At 21.3% G+C, this 27868-nt stretch overlaps 1 long non-coding RNA gene across 1 annotated transcript in view; it reads left to right on the forward strand.

Moving 5' to 3' along the window:
- LOC107995413 (uncharacterized) overlaps window positions 1-26799 on the forward strand; it is a 72093-nt gene extending 45294 nt beyond the window's left edge. Inside the window, exon 4 of the long non-coding RNA XR_009831256.1 lies at window positions 24794-26799. This is a non-coding gene — a long non-coding RNA (uncharacterized LOC107995413). The remainder of the gene's footprint in view (window positions 1-24793) is intronic.
- Window positions 26800-27868: the final 1069 nt, after the last annotated feature.

The following is a 27868-nucleotide window of genomic DNA, read 5'->3' on the forward strand; positions in this document are numbered from 1 at the left end:
TAGTAATAAAAAGCAAATAAAAATTTAAATTATAGGGGCGATACGTTCACATAAATACATCTCTGTTTATACTTGACATCAGCCAATAGCTGTAGTCGCTGCCCCTCTTATGTACACGAGTGTTTTGCAGTGGTGATTCAATATAATGAATAGAATATACATATAGTTTGGGTATTCTGATAATGTAGCTATAGAAAAATCGAGGTGCAAAAGTCTTACCATTTATACCTAGAAAATGGTTAAGCGTTGCCTTTATTCGTCCTATAGTTCTCCTAGTAAAATGAAAAAGATGTTAAAATACAAAGTGAATAATTTTAACAAAATTAAATTAATTTCAATTCTACAAAATTCTGATGCTGTTCCTGAAAGTAAGTACAGTATTTATTAATATTATTAGTAGTAAATTTAAGATAATTAATTATTATATTGTATAGCTCCTAAACAAAAAAATTAAGTCGATTTTTAATTAAAAATTATATTAATTATCAACATATTTCATACACATATATTAATGATTTATATAATTATAATACATATTTTATAATTTTTTTACTATCTACTACTTCCTTCCCTAATTAGCTAGATAATTCTCCCATGATATGAATTATTAATTAAAAATATCTTCATTTAAAATATTTGTATATACATCAACAGTCATTTTTGCTGATTTAAAGGAAAAAATTGTACATATTTAATAAAGTATATATACAAAATATGAAAAGAATACACGTTGTAATTAAAGTAAAGAAAGAAAAATATAATAAATTATTAATTAAATTATATTTATGTATTTTAATAATTATTAAAAATAATAGTTAATAGTTAATAAAAATTAATAAATAAAAATTAATAATAAAATATAATAATTGAGATTGTTATTATTAAAAATTATTAAATTCTCTCCATCATTAAATTTTATTAAAAATACGAAAAATATTGAAAATTATAAGTAATCTTAATTTATTAACTATACAATAATTATAGATATATTATAAAAAATGAAAAGTAAAATCCTATATTAAAAATATACAATAAAAATTGTATATCTGAAAATTGAAATTTTTCCTAATTAATATTTTTATTTTTCAATATTTATAAAAATTAATTTTCATTATTGAACATCCTAATTGCAATAACAGACATTTTTATGATGAAATATAATACTAACAGCAGTTTCAAGCATGTTTTTTCATGCATATAAATCATATGAAAATAAAATTTATTTTTTTACTGAATCATTTTAATTCATGCGATTAATTATAAAAAGATATTAAATATAAAAAAAACATGGAAAATTAAAAATATCAAAAAATAATGTTTTAAATATAAAACAAGCATGTTTTATATTATGACAGACATTAAATATGCCGTATAAACAATTTTTTCGTTCTCTTTTGTTTAAATTCATTTAAGTAGCAAATAATAAAATGAGAAAAAAATTCTTACATCATTTTATAGATAGATTTTCGATATCTCTTTTAATTAATTGAACAATCTGTTTTATATACAATGTAACTTATGTATAATTTTACGATTTCATTTACTTTCAGTAAATTTTTGATAGTATATTTGATTGAAAAAAAATTTATATTATGATCAAAGATCATTTAAATAATGACAACACATTATTAAACATTTGAAAAAAAGAATCGCCAAACATCTTATGAAGTTATATATAAAAAAAATTTTAAAAATGTCATTATTAATTATGTAAGAGCACATAATGTAAAAAAATTTTTGTAATTTCAAAAATTTAGAATATTTTATTCGGCAATAATATTATTATCAGAAATCATTTATGCAATAAAATGTTGTTTACATATGTTATTTAATTTATTGCATGATGAATATAATAATAATTTTTCTTATAATATACAATAAGTATTTGTAGAAATATATCATTTTTAGAGCAGGAGATAATATAGAAATTTTAGAATAATTTAGAAAGTATAATAAATTTTGATTTTAAGCTAAAATGATGGTCGTTGATGTATCTACAAAGATCAATATAAAACAAAAATCAAAAACAAAAAAATTCTATCATTCTATTAAAACATTTCTATTTAAATTCTACTATAAAAACATATAAGAAAACACTTATGTTTTGTATCTTTAAAATTTAAAATTTATAAAATTTACGAATATAAATATGATTAAGAAATATTTAATTTAATATTCTTCTTGATTTATTCAACATATCTACATGTCTATTTTTTTAATATTATAATTTTTGTAATTTTTATTCACTTTCTCAGAAAAAAAATTAAAATTTCATTGATATAAGATTCATAATTTAGATTTATTTTACAGTATATTATAGTATTCATTATTCGTATTTTTTCAATTTTTATTTTTATATTATTTATTATTATGCATGATATTGTGATTTTTTGTTCGTCTTTTGATAAATTTTTTAGATATCAAAACTTGTCCAATTAAAAATGAAAAAAAATTTTAATAAGAAAAATTGGACACATTTGCATTTATCTAATTTATAAAAAGACCTATCATAAATATTAATTAATTTTATTGTTTTTTATCATCTATATTCAATCATTAATTTTTAAATTAAGTTTTTTAACTTGAAAAAATTAATAGATATTGTTTGTTAATAATTAAGTGATTGCGAATATTTTGATAAATATTTAATATACAATATATTTCAAATAATTCTATATATTTAAAAACTTTCTATTGAATTTAAACCAGGAAAGCCAACAATGCTGGAATAAAACATTTTTATTTATTTGGGAATTGTATATTTAAAAATTACCGTTAATTGATTAAATTGTAGTGCAGTATCATTTTACATAAACGATATATAATATCAAGTAAAACGTTTGTTAAGATGTTTGAAATATGTTTATAAATATAATTGTTTTTAATTAATTCAATTAAGTATAAAATCGATAAAATCTGTGGTTACTTTTTTAATATTTTCAAACATAATAAATAATAATTATAAATATTAAATATAATATAACGCAAAAACTATTATTATTTTGATGAATGATTCATAAGCGAATGTATAGGAAAGGATATTCTAATATATTAATCATTAGGCTAACTATTAGGCTAACTATTAGGCTAATATTGGTTTAACTGGTCTAGTATATAGAAATAATATAAAATGTTTTTCTATTGGACAGATATTTGTATATATATAAAATATATATAAAATAATAAATCTATATATATATATCAGATGTGTTTTAATGTAATACATTAGACAAATTCATATTTAATAATAATCACATATCTTTTTTAATTAGAAAAATTTTGTATTTTCATATTTAATATATTTCAATTCTCTAGTATTTTAATGACTTGTATGCGAGATAAGGAAAAGGCGAATAATTTTTGATATTTAAATGAAATACAAAAATATATATATATAATTAATAAATTTTAATTAAATTTTTTTCAAAATATAAACTTAAGAACTTCTTAATTCATATAATAATTAAAAATAAAACATTTTTTAAATAATTAAAAAAAATAACAATATAACAAAATAACATATAATATAATAAAGCTTCTTATTTTGTCTTCTCGAAAATTGATCTTGAATCTTGGATTTGATTTTCATCACTTCTTTATTTAATTTTTTACATTACAAACATCACAATATTATGAGCATGTAGTTCAACATCTAACATGTTATTCATCTTTGCATTCATTGCACTTGATCCAATTTTCTTCGAAGCTTTCCAAAGAATGCATTTCATTCCTTGATTTTGAATATTCTTTTTTATTTTGACTTGTTTATTCTTAGCTTAGTTTCTTTTTATATATAAAAAAGACATTAAATCTTTGACTTCACTGTGAATTAGAATGCGTTTCTTACAAGTTAATTATTTAAAGTGATAAAACATCAATTTGTGTTGTTTGTTCAAGTTTTTTAATTGAAATGAGAATGAAAATGAAAAGTTAAAAAAATATAATAATAGAATAAAAATTAAAATTAAAATAGAAATAAAAATCTTAAAAGAAAAACATAAAGCCTGGTCATCAAATATGTTCTTGAATTGCAAAATATATGAAACGATACATTCTATTATTCCGACCATTGTACGTTTATGTCATAATTCTATTCGTGTCGAAGAATATTATAACATAGGTATACAGTGGTCAAAATTGAAAAATTTTTGTGACATTTTGCAATCAATTTTTCAATATCAAGATTTTGTTTTCTGTTAACTTCGAAAATAAAAAAATTAAGAAAATATAATAAATTTAACATTGATTATGAACATTTCAACGTTTTATTATATATTATATATTTACAATTATAATTTTTAAAAAATTATTTTTTTTCTTCAAGAACTTTCTTCTTGAGGATCTTCTTTAATATTTTCATTTTTTTTTTAAATGAATTTCTTTTAATAAGGAATCTTTCATTAATGATTGTACTAATTTTGTACTAATTATATTATAATTATTGTATTAATTATTATTAACTCTTTGCGCTCCAATGGTGACTCTTGGTTATCATTTGAATCAATGCCATAATTCCAGGTGACTCTCCACTTGAATTGATGCAGCAACTTGAACGGCGACAATATTTATTTATGTTTGATTTTTTTAGAATTAATAAAAATTAAAAATTCATAAATATATATATATATATATATATATATATATATATATATATATATATATATAGATATAATAGATATATAATAGATATATTGCTTCATAATAGATTTCTAAGCTCTTTATATATAATCTTATGAGATATAGAATAATATATTATTAAATGACTAGATTTTTTATCTCAAATTAGATCGTGATTGCCAATTGAACAACATCTTCAACGTTAGTCTGAATTTGATAATCGTGGCAATAGAAATTTTCAAAGCTTCAGAGCATAGAATACAGTAATGAAATTAATTCAAGTGAAGATGAGTTTGATTTTTCGTTATTGAATGACGAAATTACTTCTATTCATAAAAAAATTAACGATAGAGAAAACAATGATGAACATGAAGATGAAATAAGAAATATAAGAAGGAGAAAAATAAAAATAATAGATAGTGAATGTAAAAGCAATAATTCAAGATATTGCAAAAGATACAGAAAATTCTAAATGGATAAATGCACAGAATCGGAAAATATACTACAAAGAATACAATTTGTAAAAAAATTTGCAGAACCACAATATCTTCGAATATAAATGAATTATTAGATTTTTTTAAATTACTTTTTATTGATGAATTTATTAATGAAATAGTGCGCGAAACAAATAATGCAATACAAAAATTAGAAGGAAAAATATTATTGCTCTATTTGCTCTGATAAACCAAGGATGCATCTTGATAATTGCTTAAAATATTACAAAACAACAATATAGACTTTATTCAATAAATTTTTTTTCTTTATATGTAAAGATATATAAAATATTAAAATATAAAAGTTTTATGCATTAATTTGTGTGAAATCATAAATTATAATAAATTATAGATTAGCTAGTAAGAAATTCCACCGAACACGCGGGTCCGAATCGTTTAGAATTGTTGGCTCGATCGAGCGAAACAAGCCTGGATTGCAAAGAATTAATATCTTTAATCTTTCGTTATCGTGAATCTGATTGCTTGATTTTTGGAGAACGGGAAGTTATACTTAATATATACAATTTATGCACAAATTTATATTCTTGCGTTTTAAAAATTTATTTTCATAATACTCTTTTTAACAAAATATTTGTATTTAAAAAGCGATTTTTTTTTACTTTATTAATTAGTTTCATATTTAATAAATATGAAAAATAAAAACCTTATATTTCATATTTATTTGCATTTACTTTACTTGATCTATATTAATTTTATATACAAGTTTTTGTTTTTAGAAAAGCCATTTCCATTTTATATCATTGTTGCTAGTTTATTAATTTTTCATGGCAAGAGACTTTAATCGTCTATAATAGCGAAAGAGTTAAGAATTTATTTATAATATTATATAAATTTTCAAAATGCCTTGATATTCTTTTGAGTTTCAAATACATTATCTTTAGCACATAATCATATGCAAAAATTATTCTTTTCTTTATATGATTACTTAAATTACTATTGTTCAGTGTCATATTTGTAATTTTGCAATTTTAATTATCGAAAATTTCCAACGAATTAAACGTTTTTTAAAAGAAGTACAGATTATATTAGATAGCTGTGTTATATTTATATCACAATGATAATAAATTTTTAATTCTTTATTTGCATTCGCTTTCTTCACAAATCAATAAATTAAATAAAATCGATAAAAAATCCATTAACAATTCTTAAATATTTATTTCCAGATAACTCACACAATAATTAATTAAGCAATTATTATAATATCATTGTTATAATTAAATAAATTATTAAATGAATATGATCTTATATAGAATTAATAAACAAATGTTAAAAAATGAAATGTAAAAAAGAGAATAGAGATGAACAAAATTTTATTAAAATTGATCTATTAAACATCGATTTATCGATTTGTAAGATATCTAATACTCAAATATGACAATAATTTCTAAAAAAATTCATAATCTCAAACACAATCATGGATTCAATTTCATTTTATTGTGAACTATGTATAATTGTGTAAAATCAGTTTCGCAATGAAAGTGAAATCGTAGAAATCGTAGAAATCGATAAAGCGATTTCTGTTACAAATTATTCTATGATTAGAATAAAATTTTCCATTCATAATGAAGATCAAATCGATTCTTTTGATACAAGTTATTCATACATAAGAAAATGTTATTATTATGGATTTCGATTCATATTAAAGTTGAATTCGTAGAAATCGGTGAAATTAAAATAAAAAAGCTAAAAACAACAAAGAATGGCTTTTAAAAGTAATTGAATATTCCATAATAAATGATTATTTATCGAAATAGTCAACGACAGAAATTCTGAAATTGTGAAACTTTGTTCAATATCATTTCATGGAACAGATGTAAAATATTGAATATGCATGATACAAACGCTGTTCTTTGTGATAGTCATATAAATGTACTTTATTACTGATATTTAAATTTAAAATTAAAAATTTATGATATATATTGCATATAAAGTAGAAATAAAAAGTTGATGTTAATAAAAAAAACATAAAAAAGAAAGATATGTACAAGAAAGATTATGAAGAGAAATAAATTGTCATTCCAAAATCAGGATATGATTTTATATATAACATAATTTGTGGTGATAATATGAATTATGAAAAACTACTTTCATATTTATTTTACAATATAAATTGCATAAAAAAAAGCTGTTTATGTCATCCTTATTCTTCCTTATTTCATCCTTATTTCATATATTCAAAATCATATGATATATAATGTTGATCAGAAATACTTGCTAATTTTAAAATGCAATCAATATATATAAAAGAATCAATATATACAAAAAAGATTATGAAAAGAAATGGACTTTCTAATTGTCATTTCAAATTCAAGATATAATTTTATGTATCATAAGTTGTGAATCATGAATTCATTTCATGAAACAAATAATGGTGCATATAAACAAAATATCGAATATGATACAAACGCTGTTCTCCGTGATAGTCATATAAATGCATTTTTTAATATTTGAATTTCAAATTTAAATTAAAATGTTGATATTGCATAGTGAAAATAAAAAAGATTCTGAAAAAAAAATAAATTTTTTGATTATCATTCAAGATATAATTTTATATGTCATGAATTATGGATGAATTCATTTCATAGATCAGATACATAGATAGATACAGATAATGATACATACATCGAATGTGCATGATACAAACGCTGTTCTTCGTGATAGTCATATAAATGTATTTTTTGATACTTGATATTTTCAAATTTAAATTAAAATTTGGATATGCATTGCATATTGAATATGGAATAGAAATAAAAAGTTGATGTGCCAAAAAAGAAAAAAAAAGATATATATAAGAAAGATTAGGAATAGAAAAGGAATAGATTGTCATTCTAAAATCAGGATATAGTTTTTATATATCACATGAATTGTGATTAAATTCATTTTATGGAATATATAAATAAACATATAGATAAAAGCAAAATATGTATATGCAAAATATCAAACGTACACACGCTGTTCTTCGTGATAGTCATATAAATGCATTTTTTATTATTTGAATTTCAAATTTAAAATTTGAATGTGCACATTGAATATAGAATATAAAAAAGATTATGGAGAAAAAAATAAACTTTCTGATTGTCATTCCAAAATCAAGATATAGTTTTATATATCATATGAATTGTGGATGAATAATTATGGATGATAATTCATTAATTGAGAAAAATCTTTCACAATTATTTGTTTTATAATATAATATAATATAAAAAAGTGTTATTTATGTCAATATATATCATTCAAAATAATATGATACATAATATTGTTAATTTAAAAACGCAGTATAAGAATTAACATATATAAAAAAGATTATGAAAAGAAATGAACTTCTCATTATCATTCTAAAACTAGACATTTTAAAAATGATGTGAAATATCACATGAATTGTGGATAATTAATAATTTAATAATTAAAACATTTTTTATATTTTTTTTTTGTAATATAAAACTTGCACAAAAAAAGTGCTGTTTATGTCATTATTATACTATATATCATATAAAATCATATGATATATATGTTTAAATCGATTAGAAATATTTATTCATTTAAAAATGCAAGAAAAATCAAAAAATATAGGATGCTTTATGTCGTCATTACATCATAAATCATGCAAAATTGTACTATATTTATATATTTTGCACAATATTGATCACAAATTGTTAATTTAATGTAATATAAAAATTACAAAAAAAGTAGAATTTCTAATTATCATTCCAAAATCAATTGTAGTTCAATAATTATGGGCAATAATTTACTATATATGAAGAACTTTATGTTTGTTTTGCAATGTAAAACTTGCACAAATAAAAAGGATGTTGTCATTATATCACACGTCATGTAAAATTATATCATATGATATATATATTTTGCACAATATCGATTAGAATTTGCTCATCTAAAAATACAATATAAAAATTAATAAAAAAACAAATCATAGCTTCATAATATTAATGGCATTAATAATTACAAAAAAAATTAGCAAAACAATATTTTTTAAACAATATTTTAAACAATGAATTAAAAAAATCACGAGAACTTTCGATTATAATAATGAAATATTTTGAATGATATCATTGTCATGATAAATTATTTGATATCACATGTGATAAAATTAAACAAAATAAAAATATCATTAAAATTGCAGTTATTTTTCTTTGAAAGATGGCATTGATATCACTGATTTAAGTCAATTATGCCTTTTAGTAGGATTAAAAGATATTATAGATATTATAGAAGTAATAAATAATATCGTTTCGCTTCTCATTTAGCGAAGATTGCTTTAATATTTAATATATAATATGTATATATAAAGTAATATATAAAATACCATTGCTAAGTTGCACAATACAAGGAATTGATATATTTAAAGCATCTTTGAAAAATACAGAATGCATTAGATTCTTAAAATGTAGTGCCATTATAATGAATGGTTTTTGTTATTATAGGCAGGAATAAACAAAAAATTAAAACAAGAAAAAGAATAAGAAAAAATTATTTAAAGAAGATGAAATTCATTATTTAATATACAACACCCATATCTATTATTCATAAAATATATTATATTATTCATGAGAAGATATTATACTATAGAGGAAATTGAATGAATTCAATTATGAAAATGATTATGAAATTTAATCAGAAATAGAAATAAAAGATTATTATATCGAAAATTTAAAAATTTCTTCAAGAAATGAAAGCTTTATGTAACGATTTAATATTTTAATATTTTATAATAAAATATGACGGTTAAATGTGGAAAAAACTTTAGAAAAATGGTTTTCCGGTTTTTCATAATTTTGAATCTTTATAAATAGATATATTGTGGAAACAAACATGAACAGTACTTATTTAAATCATTTTGATTTCAATAATTAAAAACTTAAATTAATTAATTAATCTATATTTGGATTCATGTAAATGCATTTTAATGAAAAATTGTAAAATCAAAATATTGCTCGTCATTAATAAATAATTCATTATCCTCATTAATGAGAATCGCAATAAATATATTAATAAAATATTACAAACACATATATATAATAACGTAACATAACTATAATATTCATTAATAAGAATTTAATCAAAAGTTATATCTATAAATATCATATGAAAATAATGACACAAGTTATATTTAGAAATTGATATTTAAGAAAAGAATAGCTTTTTTCGTATGTTTTTATGTTTTTTTAGTTTCAGTATTGAATTGACTTTAATTTGTAACTAATATAATATAAAATATAAAAATAACTTAAAAATTTGTGATTATATAATACAGTTTCAATTTCTATTAATTGAACTTGTGCTATAATTCTTGGTTCTCCACAGAGTTATTTTTATAAAATCATATTATCCCCATTAAATAACCATCTATGGAATGATGTATATTAATGCAATCTTAAGTTTGGATTTAATATATTAATTATCAATTTTAATTAGCACATAATTATAATAAATAAATAATGAATTAATTGCACGTCTAATGAATAAATGATAGCAGAATATTCAAATCCATTCGATATATTGAAATTGTTTTTATAAATCATTAATTAAAGTCAAATGCAGTTTTTATTAAAGTGATTTTTATTGCTACAATTATATATGTTTTTGTTTTCTTAATTAAAAAAAAAAAAAAAAAAACAAAGATAGACATTGCAACGATAAAAGATGCTAGCAATCATTTTTGATGCAATTTATATTGAATTTAACAGTACTACTCATTATATTTATATTGTGTTTTTAGCAATCATTTAAATTCAAAATGTGAAGAATCAGCATTGTGTTTTATAATTATTATGATGAATTAATTTTATTTTGAATTATCAGGGATACTTTTTTACATCAGTAGAATGAAATGAAATATTCAGAATATTCAGATATACACTGAAATATTATGATATTAATACCTACAATTATTTAAATATAAAAAGCTACAAAATCTTAATTTAATGTTTAGCAATCAAATGAATTTTGTAGATACTGATACAGGAATATATAAGCAACATATCGAATGTGCATGAAAAAAAAGAAAAAAATAATTCCAGTTAGCTAGTAATTGGCAGAATTCATATCTCGCCAAAAATAATTGATGATGAATTGTGATAATGAATTTTGATCAAATATGATAATGATTGCATAATATTTCTGAGATAATTGTTTACATCTTCTTAAATAATCTTAAATAAATATTATAAGAGAAATGGAAAAATCCTTGATTAATTTCACGATAACTATTCAAATGTAGAATTGATTATCGACATATCTTTAGCAATTATTTAAACCCACATGAATCATCAATATGTCGTAGAAATAATTTAAATTCATTGTGAATTAATATCACGTTTTTAACAGAAATCAACAATAAATCTTAATCAATTCTAATTTAAAATATCCTTTCAGAATATAACATACAATAAAATACTACAATATTGATAACATTTACAATTGTTTAAATATAGAAAAACATATATAATTAACCATTTTTATAGTTATATATCTAACTATAAAAAGAACTATAAAAACTATATCTAACTATAAAAAGAACTATAACTATAAAAAGAATTTTATAAATTTTTTTATACTGGATATTTATACAGGGGCATACACGCATATCAAGTTTATATAAACTATATCTAACTATAAAAAGAATTTTATAAATTTTTTTATACTGGATATTTATACAGGGGCATACACGCATATCAAGTATATATGAAAAAAAATAAAAGATAACATTTTTAACAATTTAAATATAATTATATAAATCTAAATAATCATAATGAATTTAATATAAATATTGATAGAGTAGTACACATATTAAGTATATGAAGAGAAACAAAAATTAATATTTTATGAAATGATATATTAATATATATCATATATATATCATGATATACCATAGATCAAATTGATTATTTAACAAAATTTATTTACTTAACATATGATTTTAATATTGTATAATATTCTTTTTGAAATATTTTGCACATAAAATAAAAGTGAAACAATTCTTTATTAATTCGTTAATAAATTTAATATGTTTAATGCGTAATAATCATATAGTGAATTAGCAAAAATCAGTGATTAATCAAGATTAATTTCATTTTTGATATTAATGGACCTTCCAAATAATAATATTTGAAGGAATTTGTATGATATTTACAACTGTTTAAGTGTAGAAAAATTAAATATAGAAAAATCATAAAATTAAATTAATCTTGAGTAGTACGTAAGATGTGCTTGAAATAAAAGCTAATACATTATAATGTATTATATATAATATATGGTATATATAATTATTATTAGATTTATTTAGAAAAATTTATATTTTATCAATTATATGATTTTAATGATTTTAATATTCTTTTTCAAACAATGATAGATACTTTTTTTAAATAATACAATAGAAATTAAAAAAAATTAACTTTAAGTATTTATTTTCTTTTTATTAAAAAAAATTCTAAATCTAATTAATCCTAAGATTTAAATTATATCTTTTTAAAATATAAATTTTAAATTTTAAATTTTAAATTAAATTTTATTCAAACTTAATTTGAAACTATCTTTAAAAAAATATAATCTATATCTATAATTTTATAATTTCGATTCATATTTCATTTTGATAATTATTTATATATTCGCATTAATAGAAAATTTACCTCTGATGAATTTGATCTTGACATGTATTGTCTGATTAATTTTTAGACATTATTTTTATATTATATTATTATTTTATTTTTATATTATTCCCTATTTTATATTATTATATTATTCCTGAAAAAATTAACAAAAAACAAAATAAGAATTAGATTTGGATTAAATGTTATTTTATCAAATACTTTCCAAATCGAAAAGTCGGAGTTCCATTTTCAATTCTTGTACAAGATATGTTGTAATTCTTTGTCGCTTTCCTATTTTTCGGCAAATTCAATAATAAATAATTATCATAAAACCAGAATTGTCAAAGAATTAGTATTCTCTACCATCAAAATGATTTAATTTTTCTACGATTTTTAATTTGTATATGAATTTGTGTAATTTATTTTTTTCCTATATGAAAAAAATACATTGTATTATCTTCATGATCTTCTATCAATATCAAAATAATATCATATATTCTTCTATATTCGTGAGAAAATTCGTCATTTGAAAAATTGAGTCTTTTAATGGTAAAGAAAATAATATACCTTTTTCAGTAATTCGAAACTCTTGAATGTGTATGATTTTTAGCTGCTTAATATAATCGTGCTTGTGACGAATTTATCTTTCTCTAATTTTTGCTAAAAAATAAATATTAATGGTTGGTACTCAGTATATACCATTGTTGATATTATTCGATTGTGAACTTGAAGATTATTTGATCTCGATTATATATGTTATGTTTTGCATATTATACAACTTTCTTGATAAAAAAAATCAATGGTTTTTCTTCTCCATCATTTGTTACTCAAGAGCAACAGTTTTGTCATGTCTATTATATTCATAATTAAAATTAATGACAGCTTCGAATATACCAATTTGATTATCAATGTCTCTAAATCGTCGATTTATCATTTTACGATTCTCATATAGGAATTAATTCAATACTTAGTATTTGCATTTTTAGTAATTAATTAAATTCAATGATAATTCCAAGTCATAGTTAGAACAATTTTGATCTTAGATGTTTGAATCTGGAAATGATTGAATTCCTTCAGAAATTACAAAATTATTCAAAAAGTTTTCCTTTGATTACATTAATTGTGAATTTAACTGCATGTATCTCAATATCCAGCCTAAATAATAATTTTGAACTTAATTATTATTTATATTTTGTATTTGTATCTGATTTATTAAAAATCGGAATTATCATCTATCTACTACTATCAAAATAATCAATATCTTGATTATACATCTATCTTTATATTAATATTTTCTTAAACTTTTGAATATCTCTATAAAAATAAAATAATTATAAATAATTATCCACATACATATTAAAGATATACAATTATATAATGCATTTATGTAATAATATATTAATTTTACCTTTACATATTAATATAACACAATTATATAAAATTTGAAAATTTCATAGCACATGATTGTTTATAATTTTTTTAGATTAACTTATAAATCATATGCTATCAACACGAGCGCTTTAAAAACACGCAACACGCTCTGAATTGCGTTTATAACATTGAACCATTAAATTCAAGAGCATATATTTTAAGTAAACACAATGAAGTTTAGAACATATTGTCTCAAAATTGAATGTTTATGTTTTATTATTATTAGATATTTGTTAGAATCTGTTAGTATTTTCTGTCTATAATCAGTTGAAAAAGTTTAATTAAAACTGTAAAAAGAGAATATTTAAAGCATTATTTTTATATGTTTAAATCTTTATAATTTGTCTTCAATGTAATAGAACATTTAATAAAATGCATAAAGTTCAATTATAATATAAATTTATCTAAAATTTATTTAAAAGAGAATTATACTGAGAAATTAAAAGAAAAATATATTATAATGCGAACAATTGCTAATTTGAGATGTAATGCGCATGCGTCGATTAATTCGAATATTAATTTGTTATTGATGACTATATAATCGATATTTCAATGTTTGAATACCGGATCGTTTCGCAAAATTAAAAAATTGAATTAGCTGTATTATAGTAAAAAAAAATAATATCGTTAAATATCTGAATTTTATAAATTGGTTTGCGATAAATAATCAACACGATTATTTGTATAAATAATTAATAAATATTTTTAGCTTAAATATAATTTTATATTATTAATATAAAAAAATAAAAATAATCAATATTTTTAATTTAAATATAATTCTATATTATTATTACAAAAAAAAAATATATTTTAAAAAGTATATTTAGTATTCGAAAGCTGTGTAAATGTATAAAGATCTTCAAATAAAATTATAAATTGTATTATTATACTTATATCGAATAATTATTTGAAAAAGCTCAAGAGACTAGAAACAAGCATAATAAATGTTACCATGAATTGCTTACATGGAAAACAAGAAGAAATACAGATTTGATAAATAGATTTTTTATAATATCAGGTTCTTTTATTATTAACATATGTATTCATAAAAGCAATAAATTCGAAAATTTTAAAATTAATATAAGAGGAAAGTAGAATTAAATGATTCTAGACTTCAACATAGATTCAGATTATTCAGATTAAAATAAAATTAAATTATAAATGTAAAATATATACCAAATCCTAATGAATGAATAATTAGTATCTTTTAAAAATCAAAAAAGTATATGTACAAAAGTTATTTGTCGAAAATATAATATAATATAATATAATATAATAATATAATATAATAAAATATAATATAATATAAACTATTTTGTATCATATAACCTTAGATTAATTTTTTATAAATATATATATAATTTTATTTATATATATTTTTATTTGTAATTATTATATGATAATTATCAAATATATAATTATAAAAAAATATTTTTTTAAACAAAATTTCTTTTTTTTAAAAATACTAATTTCTTTTTTAAAAATATTTTATAATAATAAGTGTCATTATTGTTCCGAATTCGCCAAAAAAAAGAACAGGGCACGTTCTGAAGTTGAACATCCCTGTTCATCTAATCGTGCGTGCGCAGATTCGGCGTGAGCATTGATTGGCTGTCGATAGTGATACCGTTGTGATCGACGACTATAAATACTCGAACAGCGCACAATAATTTAGAATTAAATAAAATAAAAAAAAAAGTTCAAAAGTGATACTAACTTAATCAAGCTAATTAAAATAATATTAAGATAAATTTTTTATTTGATTATTTATTATAAAATAGTATATGTAGTATCAAAATATGTGTATCAAAGTGTGATTATCTAGCAATTAAATTTTTATAATCTATAATAATATAAATTCAATAAGTAAGTATCATAGATTTAATTTAATTTAATTTAGATTATTGTATATATATTTCGAAACATTTTAACTTTCATTGTGTTCATTTTTTGTAAAGTTATTTCATGTGGAATGCGGTGATTGAAATTATTTTAAGGCAATATTTATGTATTTAATGTAAATTGAATACTTTTTTGCTTATTTAGTATTTTACGAGAAATAATTCTTTTTATAGGTAATATATTAAGTCGACAAAATACGATTATTCACTTAAATTAGAAACTATTATCGATTAAAAATCGTTAAATCTCCATAGTAGAGAATAAAAAAGCTTAATTTTTCAAATATTATTTTCATTAAATACGCATCTAACATCAATTCTTCGACTTGGATTATGCGATTGAATTTAATTTTTCTATTTTGGAAGAACTAAATAATGTTCTAAAATCTCATGCATGCCCTTATATTTTAGAAACCAAAATCTACATAAAATCGCGACTTCGTTTTTTCGATCGATTACTTCTACGACCTCTAATGTTTTGTGGACCATAATATTTTTCATATCATTATTTACAAGTGTTCGATTTTCGACAAAAAGTCTCGTAACGATTCGACATCGCTTAAGACAGATCCATTGTATCATAATTTAAATCTATTTTTATGTAGGCGGCATACTTATATCTTGCTGCCTTTCAAAAGGATCTTTCAAATTATTAACTTCGAAAAACCAACATTCAAGACAGCTGATCGAATAATCTTGTCAATATATCCACAGGCACATTCATTACAAATATTTTTACAAACATATTAATAAAAATTCGATCAAATCCTGATGCTCATAATTGCATGGATTAATGAGAATTAATATTTGAGCATACTTAACAGAAAAAAATTAAAATCGAACGATTAAATTTTTAAAGTTATTATATTATACTTTATATTTTTAACTGACATCGGTGAAATTTATTGTAAACACTCGACGACCGTTCTGATGAAACATGCAAACAAACAAATTCAACATTATAAAAATTCAACATTATAAAAATTCAACATTTACCGCGATTATTCCTCTCGTTCATAATATTCGTCGATGTAAAAATTATTTAAATTTAAATTTAAATTTTCAATATTTTCAATTTTGAAATTCATAAATTCTAGGTAAGATAACAGAAAATATTATTTTCGAATAAATGTTTAATCCTTTTCCAACTCCTTCTTTGCAAATCTCCATTCGATTTAATAATATAATTAAATTGGGCCATTAAAAATCAAGTTTTGTCGATTTTTATTTTGTCGAACAGGAAAAATTTCTTAATCAAATACATTTTCACCTGCCATCTGTTGAACATTTGATAAATGCCTCTCAAACAGGCAATATATTTATCTTCTATTTAAATAGTTATCCAGTTATTTTTGATTAAAAAAAAAAAAAAAAAAAATTAAGAAAAACGATTCTCAAACTTTGAATATGATGTGGAATGTATAAAACATTGGAACATATATTCGAGATCAGCAATCCATGATTTTTTCGTGGATATTCTTCATTGAGAAGTTATTGATGATAGCAGCTTTATAATACGATTTAATATTACGGCCCCTCTATTGCAAATTATTAACAGAGGAAATTCACACTAACGAAGATTATGAAATTATAAATGATGGGCATTCTATTTTCATTAAAAAACAGCATTTTTTATCCTGCAACGCATACGTGATTTACAAATTTAAGAAAAATTTAGAAATAGAAAACAATGAGATCAGAATGATTCTCTTAAGACTCATTTAGTTCATGAATGAATTAGAGAAACTATTATATATCGAAAGAATACTAGTCACCATATTTCTTATGGATGGCACAATCATTTTTAATCATTAAATGTTTTAGAAAAAGTTAAATTCAGATTGTTTTTGTGATGTTCTCAAATAATCAATTATCAATTTTATTTTGTTTCTTTTGCGGAATATAATGGAGGCATTCTAGCATCTTCTCGAGAATTCAAGCAATTCGGAATGAGAAATTCCGATTAAGAAAAATAGCGATTGCTAGGACCATTATTGTAGAATCTTGCACACGACGTGGTCTATATTTATGTATGTTATGTGGATCACATCCTAATGTTAGTTGTTGACCAAACAAAACCAAAGACCAACTAATTTGGGGTTCTCTCATAAGACTTTATTTTTTCACTTTCTTAAATCAGCCTCAAAAACAAGGATAAATGTGGATAAAATCATAATAGGGGTGTAAATAACCCATTAAAATTGTAAATATATATAGTTTTGATGAGGCATTTGATTTTTGAGATTGATTTCAAAGTCTGATACCTAGAAGAAAAGGTATTATTATCAAACTTAGAAAAAGCGCAACAATGAAGTGCGTAATTTCTATATTTTATTAATAATTTTAATAAATTATTAATGATTTTTGCAGTTACTTTTTAAAAATATTAAAAATTACCACCAATTATAGATGCCATAGTCATTGTTTTAAAAAATCAGCAGAATAGTATTCATCGTTAGTGGTATCATATCCTCGTTTTGGTTTACCTACTATAATTATATATATAATATTCAGTTTTTGATTTGAATTTACTTTAAATTTAAATTTCAATATTTATTGATTGCAATTTAGTTTCTCCTTTTTTAACTACTAATTTATAATTCTAAATTTTTTAATGCATCTTCTATTATACATTGTTTTTAATTTAACATTCCTCTTCTAAATTTTTCATATAATTGTAGAATTTTTCTAAATCACTTCATAAATCACATGTTTCTATTTCGTTATTAATTGATTTTTTTCTTGGATTTTGCAGAAATCACTTTTTTCTGATTTTTTATACTTCTATATCAATCTACCGTGATAATTTCTCTATTTTTATCAATTTAGCTCAAAGTTCTTAGATGTAACAATGTCCCTTATTTAAGAAAGAATAAAAAAAATCGAAAAAATCGTCAAACTATTTTATTTCAAACAAATAGCAGATTATTAATCAAAATTTTGATTAAGATTTGTACATCTTTCTAGCTCTTATATCCTTGTCGTGCATTTCGTTACAATAACAATTTTTTTCTATGGTAGCTTTTTTCGATTTGCTTAAATATAAGCTATATATTATATTAATCTTATATATATCCATAACTTATATAATTAATGAATTGCCATGTTTGGCCACTGATTTCTAATTGAAAGCGCTCTTTGAAATTAATCGTTATCTATACATTAGATTAAGTTTAATCAAGTTATTATCATTCGATAATAAATATTAATATAAAAGAATACAGAATAAATTTAGTAATATAATATGAAAATAACATAAGATAAACTTGGTTTTAAAGTTATTAATTCTTTGTTTATTTATATTAAATTTCTTCGAATTGAAGACTATTTAATAATTCCATCCTAAATACAATTCAGAAAACAGCGCATCATTAAATCGACCGTCCTTATTTTTCTGGGATTTACTGTTCATCTTGCAAATTGACGAACAAGATGAGGACTTGGACTCAAGAAATCGAACGAAGAAATTATATACTCAATGATATGAGAAAAACTCTTCGACAATTTTATAATCGAGTAGTATCTCGTTTTTAAAAATATAATATCTTGAAGATTATTTCATCGTGTCCATCGAAAAAGTTAAATAAAATGGACGATCATAACTTACAAAGTGGAACCTAGAAAATGAATAATAATAAGATATTTTGAAAATTATTGTTTCAATTTAGATATTGTCAATTACACAGAAATGATTAACTAAAATAGATAATTAAATAAAGCACAATGGAATCTAAAATTTCAATAATATTTCGAATAATACAATTGGGAATTGAATTATCATTGATGCTTTCGTTTGACAAATTTTGCTCATTGTAATAATAGAAAATTATAATAACAAGAAGTATCAAAATAGATAAGACTTTAAAGACATTTGAAGAAACAGAATATACGACACATACATCTGTTAATAAATTCAAGGTATTAATCCAGAAAATAATTAAAAATGTATCTTTTCCCTTTCTGTTGAAAATAAATATTAAAAGACACAAGACTGCCAGTCATCTCAGAATTATGAAAATAGCATTAAAATATTAGTGGTTCGATATATTCTAACATTATACATTGAAAGATAAAATTAAACTATCTGAAAGACGAAATTTCGTTTGTAATGAAATAAAGATTTTCTCTATTCGCAAGATGGATATAATATATAAAAAAAAACATTTTCCAAGATTAATAATTTCTAAAATCTATAGAGTGATACCTTCAATATAGAAAACAAAAATATTGGCATAAGAAAATCAAATAAAAAACATGTTATGATAAAATTGGACACGATACGTTATCAACGTTACAATAATCGAAATTGCTTTTTGTTAAAATTTTTATATCTACACATGGAAATATGCAATAACTCCTGCGAATAACAGTTGAATAGAATATTTTGTAAAAAGCTTTTATTATATTATTATATTATATTTATATTATATGCTTTTATTACATTACATTACGCATGATATTTCGATGATTGATCCATAAGAGAGCAGATCCAAAACAAATCCACAAAGTGGATAGAGTTCTGATTGCTTTGTCAAATGATAATACGGCTTAAGAAATAAATCGTAATGCATTTTAATTATCCATAAAAAAATAATCATTGGCAAAAGTCAATTTGAAAATTGAAAATTGAAGAGAATTTTATGAATAATAAAAAACCAAAAAAGATATACTGTACAGTGTATATCTTTCAACCCCTGAAAAAGATGAACAAATAAAAATCATCAATTTTGAAATCTTAAAAGTTTAAAAATCTTATTAAATATGTATGAATAACAATACACTAGAATAATCCATTAGAAAACATTTTATTGTATGATCACTTAAAATATATAAAGATATATTTATTTTATTATAATAAAGATAATATATCGCGAATTTGATATATCAAAAATAATACTATTTCGAGTTCGTAATATATCTAAATTAATGATATTTCTAAATTATGGATTAAATCATCACTAGCATTATAATATTTATTTCAAATATGCTGGTATACTTGGTATACTAAAAATAACTTCTAATACAATGTCGAATTTCTTAAAATGGTATTCGCATACAATATCGTACAAAATTATTAAATAATATATCTATGATTGCTTATATTCTAAATTATGAACTAAAACTGTCACCGCTAGTATTATACCATTAATTTCCAAATATACTTGGTATGCCAAAAATAATTAATAAACATAGGATCTTTTTAAAAATTTGATGCTTCTAAATTATGGACTAAAACTGTTACCACCAGTATTATATCACTGATCTTTAGATTAATCGGCAAAGAACATCGAACTTTTTGATATTTGCATATAAGTATTATGTCATGAGATCGCATCATATGTTTAAGATTTTTAAATTACGGAATAAAACCGCTATCGCTAGCATATTGTGACAGTGATCTCGCAGTACATTGATGTTCGTAAATTATTGAATTCACATTAAACTTGGCACATATAATGTTCCTAAATTATAAATTAAATCCATTACCGCTAACATTTATATCGATCTCCAGATACATTTGATGTTCATAAAATATGGATTAAAACTAATTAGAATTATATTATCTCCAGGCTTGATATTATGAATTAAAATTGCTTAAGATTATATTATCAATCTCCAGATACGCTTGGTGTTTCTATATTATGGATTAAAATTGTTAATATTATATTATTCATTTTCAGATACACTTGGTGTTTCTAAATTATAAATTGAATCCATAACTTTTTATTGATATTCGATCTCCAGATACGTTTGGTGTTTCTAAATTATGGATTAAACATTATTTTATTGATCTTCAGATGACACATCTGATTTTTAAATTACGAGTTGAAGTCGTTTCTGCTAGCATTATTGATCGTTGAATTTTAAAAACGAATTTTAGATCGAATCCAATTAAAAGGTTCAATTGACCGAGATATCAGATGTTACATATATTGGTAAGAGCAATGACAAAACGATAAAAATTTTATAATTTCAGATATCATGATTTTTTTTGATTCTCTTCTATCAAAAAAATCAAATACTCTAATTAAATACACAATTTGTATGCATTGAAGCATATAGATCCGTACATAAGTAATTAACCAGGAACAAGTAAATATATATTTAAACATGTTTAAATTAAAAAAAACAAACAAACGATTCATGTGTATGTATATCCATGCAATTTTAGAATTCTTTTTATATTTTTCATATAAAAGAGTAAAAGAGAATAGGAATATTTCTTCATATGGATCCAAGAAAATAAAATGCAATTTCAATATATCTTACTAGATTAAATCTTTTGTTATTTGTTAGCATTTTGTTAGCATTCGCTATCATTGTCAGGATTAAGCACTGGCAATTTATTACTGATCTAATATTGCAATATTTTTTTTTCTTTTTTTAGTAGAGATACTTTCATATACTCTAAAAATTGGCAAATTATTACTAATCTATAATATATAGATTTCAAAATTGAGCTATGAATAGCGATATCTTTTTTAAATGACAATGTAGAAAGCCTGATTTTTTTTTTTTTTTGATATTCAATCCAAAATCCTTTTTTTTTCTTTTTTATCTTGTTTTTTAATTCTTTCTTTCTTCTTTAGAGTCTCTGTTAATTTGTACTATTTTTGATTTTCGATTTTTTTTTTATATTTTCCTTTCTTTATTAGAGCCTCTGTTAAATTGAAGAAATGTGCGTTTTATTTTATTCCAAAAATCCAAAATCATCTAATTTGGAAAATGGTTATAGCATAATAATTCTTTCATCATCATCGAAGATGTAATATCATCGAATCTTAAAAACGCGCATCATTGTAAAAGATAATTTTTCTGATTTTAGAAATTTTATATTACTAATATAATAATTATATTGTTAGATATTTTTTTAGACTTCGGAAATTGGCAAATTATTACTGATGTAATATTATAATATTTTCATTTTTATTATTTCAAAATTTTCTTTTCAATTAATTAAAAATTGTATATTATTACTTATTATTAGATAGACTTTAGATTTGTGAACACCAACATTTTTTTTAAACAGCAATTAATGCAAAAAATTGATTTTTTTTTTTATATCAATTTCTTCTCCTTTTTTGGTGAAGGTTTTGGATATGGATCGTAAAAATGAACAATTAGAAATATTAAAAAAAAAAAACTTTCTTTTTGACTGACAAAAATTGTACATACCTATTACTAGACAATAGATTTCAGATTTGAAAAGATTGATTTCTTTTTAATAATTTCTATTTTTTTATATCAATTTATTTTTCTTCCTTTTTTAATTAGAGATTGCGCATTTTAAAATATGCGGAAACGCAAAAAAATTGTGAAAATTCCAGTAGTGAAATAACAGCGTTTTATTAGTCTAAAATCTTATTAGTCTAAAATCTAAAATCATCTGATTTAAAAAGATGGCGACAAAACAATAAAAATTTATTTTCATTTGAGTCGTAACAACTATCAGTTAATTTTTAAATATTTTTATAAAAATTATATATATTGAATCGAATGAAATAGATAAAATTGTTGTCGATACAGAAATTGCTACCAATATATCTACAATTTATAGACTGAATATGAATCATTTTTTCTATAGCTGTAAAAAAAGTTTAAAAAAAATTATGATGCGCATTATCTTTTTATAAGATAAGGATTTATAAGATTTATAATCTCATTTTTTATAATTTTATTTATGATCTTTGTACGAGGTCTCATATTATTGCGAAATGAATCTAAATATTTAATATTTTTAGATACGAATTGAATGAATACTAGATGAAATATTAGAACAAATTTTAAATGAACATTTCAATTTTTAAAAGCAGCTATATACAAAACATGGCAATTTTAAGAGTTCATATTAAATACCATTGAATGTTTCAAAATGCTAATTAAAGCATATAAATAACAATATATATATATATTTTAATTGATCAGTTAAATTGATTCTGAAATTCTATATTCAACCTGGAAATTCTTATATGAACATTTATTACATATATATACTTTTCTGCATATTTATACCAATATTTATAAAACTACCAACTTATATATACGAATGTTTTTCTTAGATGCATTATATCAATGTTGATCATCGATTACAAAATCAGATAAAGCTAAATTAAATATTATAAACAAAAGTATAAATATAATTTTTTTAGATACGGCAATCACCTGAAAGTCTTAAACAATGCTAACAATGAATATTTTAAATTATAGGAAAGAAATGATAAAATGAAACATCTTCATAATGAAATAATCAACGAAATGTTAAAAATATATTCATTTTGGATATTTTTAATCAAAAATATTATCTCTAAATAATGCTAAATAACGGTGAAAATCATATTTTGATTATAAATATAAATCGAATTAAATATCTGTACAATCGGATAAGATCAAATTTGACAAATTTTAAATTGTATGTTCGATAAAAAGATATAAATAATTAGATTTCAAGCAAATATAAACTTCCGATAAATGAATTACCAAAAATTTAAGATTTTTCGAATTTGTGTAAAAAAATGTATTAAGTGTATAAATAAATTCCTTTTCTCTTTTTTCGACGATTATAATTTCTGACTGAATTCGAATTATTTCCCATTTGTTCCTGAAACAGCGTTCTTTTATTTTTAAGAAGAATTGTAATGAGCGCTCTAAGAGTTTCCATTTCTATGTAACAATATATACCAATTTCAAACATTATTTACATCACTGCTTACTTTTTGTATTTCAGTGGAAGAAATCAACTGTTGAAACTACTAAAATAATTTGTACGATACTGGGAGAGATTCTGTATCTTGCAGAAAAAATGATACCAAAGATTTAAAGCTGGAAACTTTAATTTGGAAAACAACGATCGTTCAGATGCACCGAGAAAATTTGATGATGGTGAATTAGAGGAATTGCTCAACGAAAATTCGACTCAGACTTAAGAAGAATTGGCAAAAAGATTGAGAGTCAGGTAAGTCAGGTATCTATCCGACTAAAATAATTGAGAGATCCTAATCCGATTAAAATAAGATTCAGAAGTTAAAGCGATGAGTCTTACATGAATTAAGCGAAATGAATCAGAAAAACTCGAGATTTCTACTGCCTTGCTTTCATGGCATAAAAGAAAAAGTTTTCTGCACAAAATTGGCGATGAAAAATGGGTCATATATGACAATCCTAAACGATGTAAATCATGGATTAACCGGGGAACTGACTTCAATGGCAAATTTGCATTGCAAAAAAGTTTTGCTGTCTATATGGTGGCATTTCCGAGGAATCATCCATTATGAATTGCTTTTACCTGGAAGAACAATAATTATTGAATATTATTAAAATCAGTTAATGAATTTATACAAATAGCTACAGCAGAAATAGCCATTTAATGGACAAGAAATTAAGACACGTGATTTTGTAGCATGATAATGCTCAGCCACACTTTGCAAAAAGAACACGGGATATAATTTATGCGTTGTTCTGAAATGGAAAGTCCTGCCATATGCGGCATACTTTCCAGAATGAATCCCGCCAGATTATCTTTCTTTTAATCTGCAATTGTCGGAGAAGCAATTCTATTCAGAAGAAGATATCTGGAAATATATTGATGAATTTATAACCAATAAGTAATCGTCAATTCTTCAGATGGAATTTATAATTTACTCATCAGATGAGAAAAGATTATAGAAAATGAGGATAAATATTTTGAGATATAATTTTATGCCAGATTTGTAATAAAATTTTGAATTTGGAAAAAAAAGGAAAAAACCTTATTTGCACACCTATTAAAAAAAAAAAAAAAAGAATAAAAAAAAAATAATATTATATATATACTGCATTATACACTCTCCACTTTCTTATGGAGGTGTCAATCATTATGTCACCTTATTAATTTTTATTAATTTTTTCGTTCGTTTTCGTCACAAAATAACTGCAAATAAATATAAAATATAAAACTTTTAATTAAATATAAAATTATTTAAAAAATTAAAAATATTTTACTAAAAAAAATATTTCTTTTAATTCACCATTATCAAACTTTCTCGATGCATCTGAACAATCGTCGTTTTCCAATTAAAATTTATTATGAAATTAAATCTTCAAAGTGTAATAAGTAAATTCCAAACACCGAAATGCACATGCCTGAATTTATGTACATTTGATTTTGCAAAAAACAAATCTATATAATGAAATAATTAATCCTTTGATTTTTCATTCCAGTTGATTTGATTAATATTATTATATTATTTTCTTATATATTTATTTTCTATATTCTAATAATTAAAATGATTATCTGTTGTATAAATTTTTTATATAAAAAAATAATAATATAAAATATACAATATAATATACATATATTATATAAAAAATATAATATATAATGTATATAAAGTATAATATACACAAACACGAAATAGAATTTAAATAGAGATTTATTTTATTGTTTAAATTTTATAATTTTACATGGATATTATGTTTGAATATTTTATTGCATATCTTTGCATATCGTATATATTATATAGATTTTTATACAAATTTTTTAAGTTTTGTACAAATACGTTAATATTTACAATTTACTTATTAATAATTACTTATTAATGTATTTAATAAATATTTTTTGTTTTATTTTCTCAAAAAAATATTGTTATATACTCAAAAAAAAAATTTTTCCAGAAATTAAAATACATATTTCACATATTGTTATGGTATAGACAGAAATTTATATAAATAAAGAAATGTCTGAATTAATAAAAATTTAAATTTTTCAATGTAATTTTGTAGCATAACTTCTTCTTACACTAGACATTCTCTTACATTGACTCCATTATTTCATAAAGAGATGCAAAATTTTATGATACCAGTTAAAATAAGAAATATTAATCCTAAATTCTGATACGACTCGATTACTAAATATATAGAGAAAAAAATCAAGAGTCGAGGAAATCAAACAAATAATATGATAACTATGTGTAATATTACTTATCAATTGTTTATATAAACATATTATGATGATCAATACCAATATATAGATATCTATAACTAAAATTCGATAATAGTAATAATAGTTTTTTGCAGATATTTTAAGAATTAAAATCGAATATAAATCTAATTATATAAAAAAAATTTATTCAAAATCTTATCTCTTATGTAATTCGAAATCAATAAAATATTCACTAAAGTATTCATTCCTATATCATCATAAAAAATTTTTATTGCTCGTTAAATTCATAAATGTAACCCAAATTATATTGTGTTTTATCTTATTTTAGAGAATAAAAAACTACACAAATATGCCAATTTTATTTATTTAATTATTTGTTTAAAATGATGTGTGTACATTTATTAATGTTTGCTTTTATACTATTAATTAATTTTCTAATTATATGATTTGCAGATAGCAATTTTTATATCTTTATATGAATTTAGAATATATTATCATAAAAAGTGAAAATTTGGCTATTCAATAGCGAAGATGGATAAAGTACATTATTTCCTTTTTTTGCAAATTGATTTAGTAGTATTCATTATTAACAATAATCAATAATTATTTTTTTTCGTATGATCTTTTCAACTACTCATCAGTATGATAAGTATGTAATATAATATAATATAATATAATAATATAATATAATATAATATAATAAGTATATAATAAGTATGTATATAAGTATGTAATTGAGAAAAATTGAATATTTTTTGTAAATTTCAAGAATATGATAACTTTTGTACAATTTATATATTATAATTCTTTTGCTGGAAATTCATCGTTGTTTTCAAATAATTCTTCAAAATCAGGAAATTTATAATAATATAACTACTGAGT

This window comes from Apis cerana, linkage group LG9, assembly GCF_029169275.1.
Source record: "Apis cerana isolate GH-2021 linkage group LG9, AcerK_1.0, whole genome shotgun sequence".
NCBI classification, from domain to species: Eukaryota; Metazoa; Arthropoda; class Insecta; order Hymenoptera; family Apidae; genus Apis; species Apis cerana.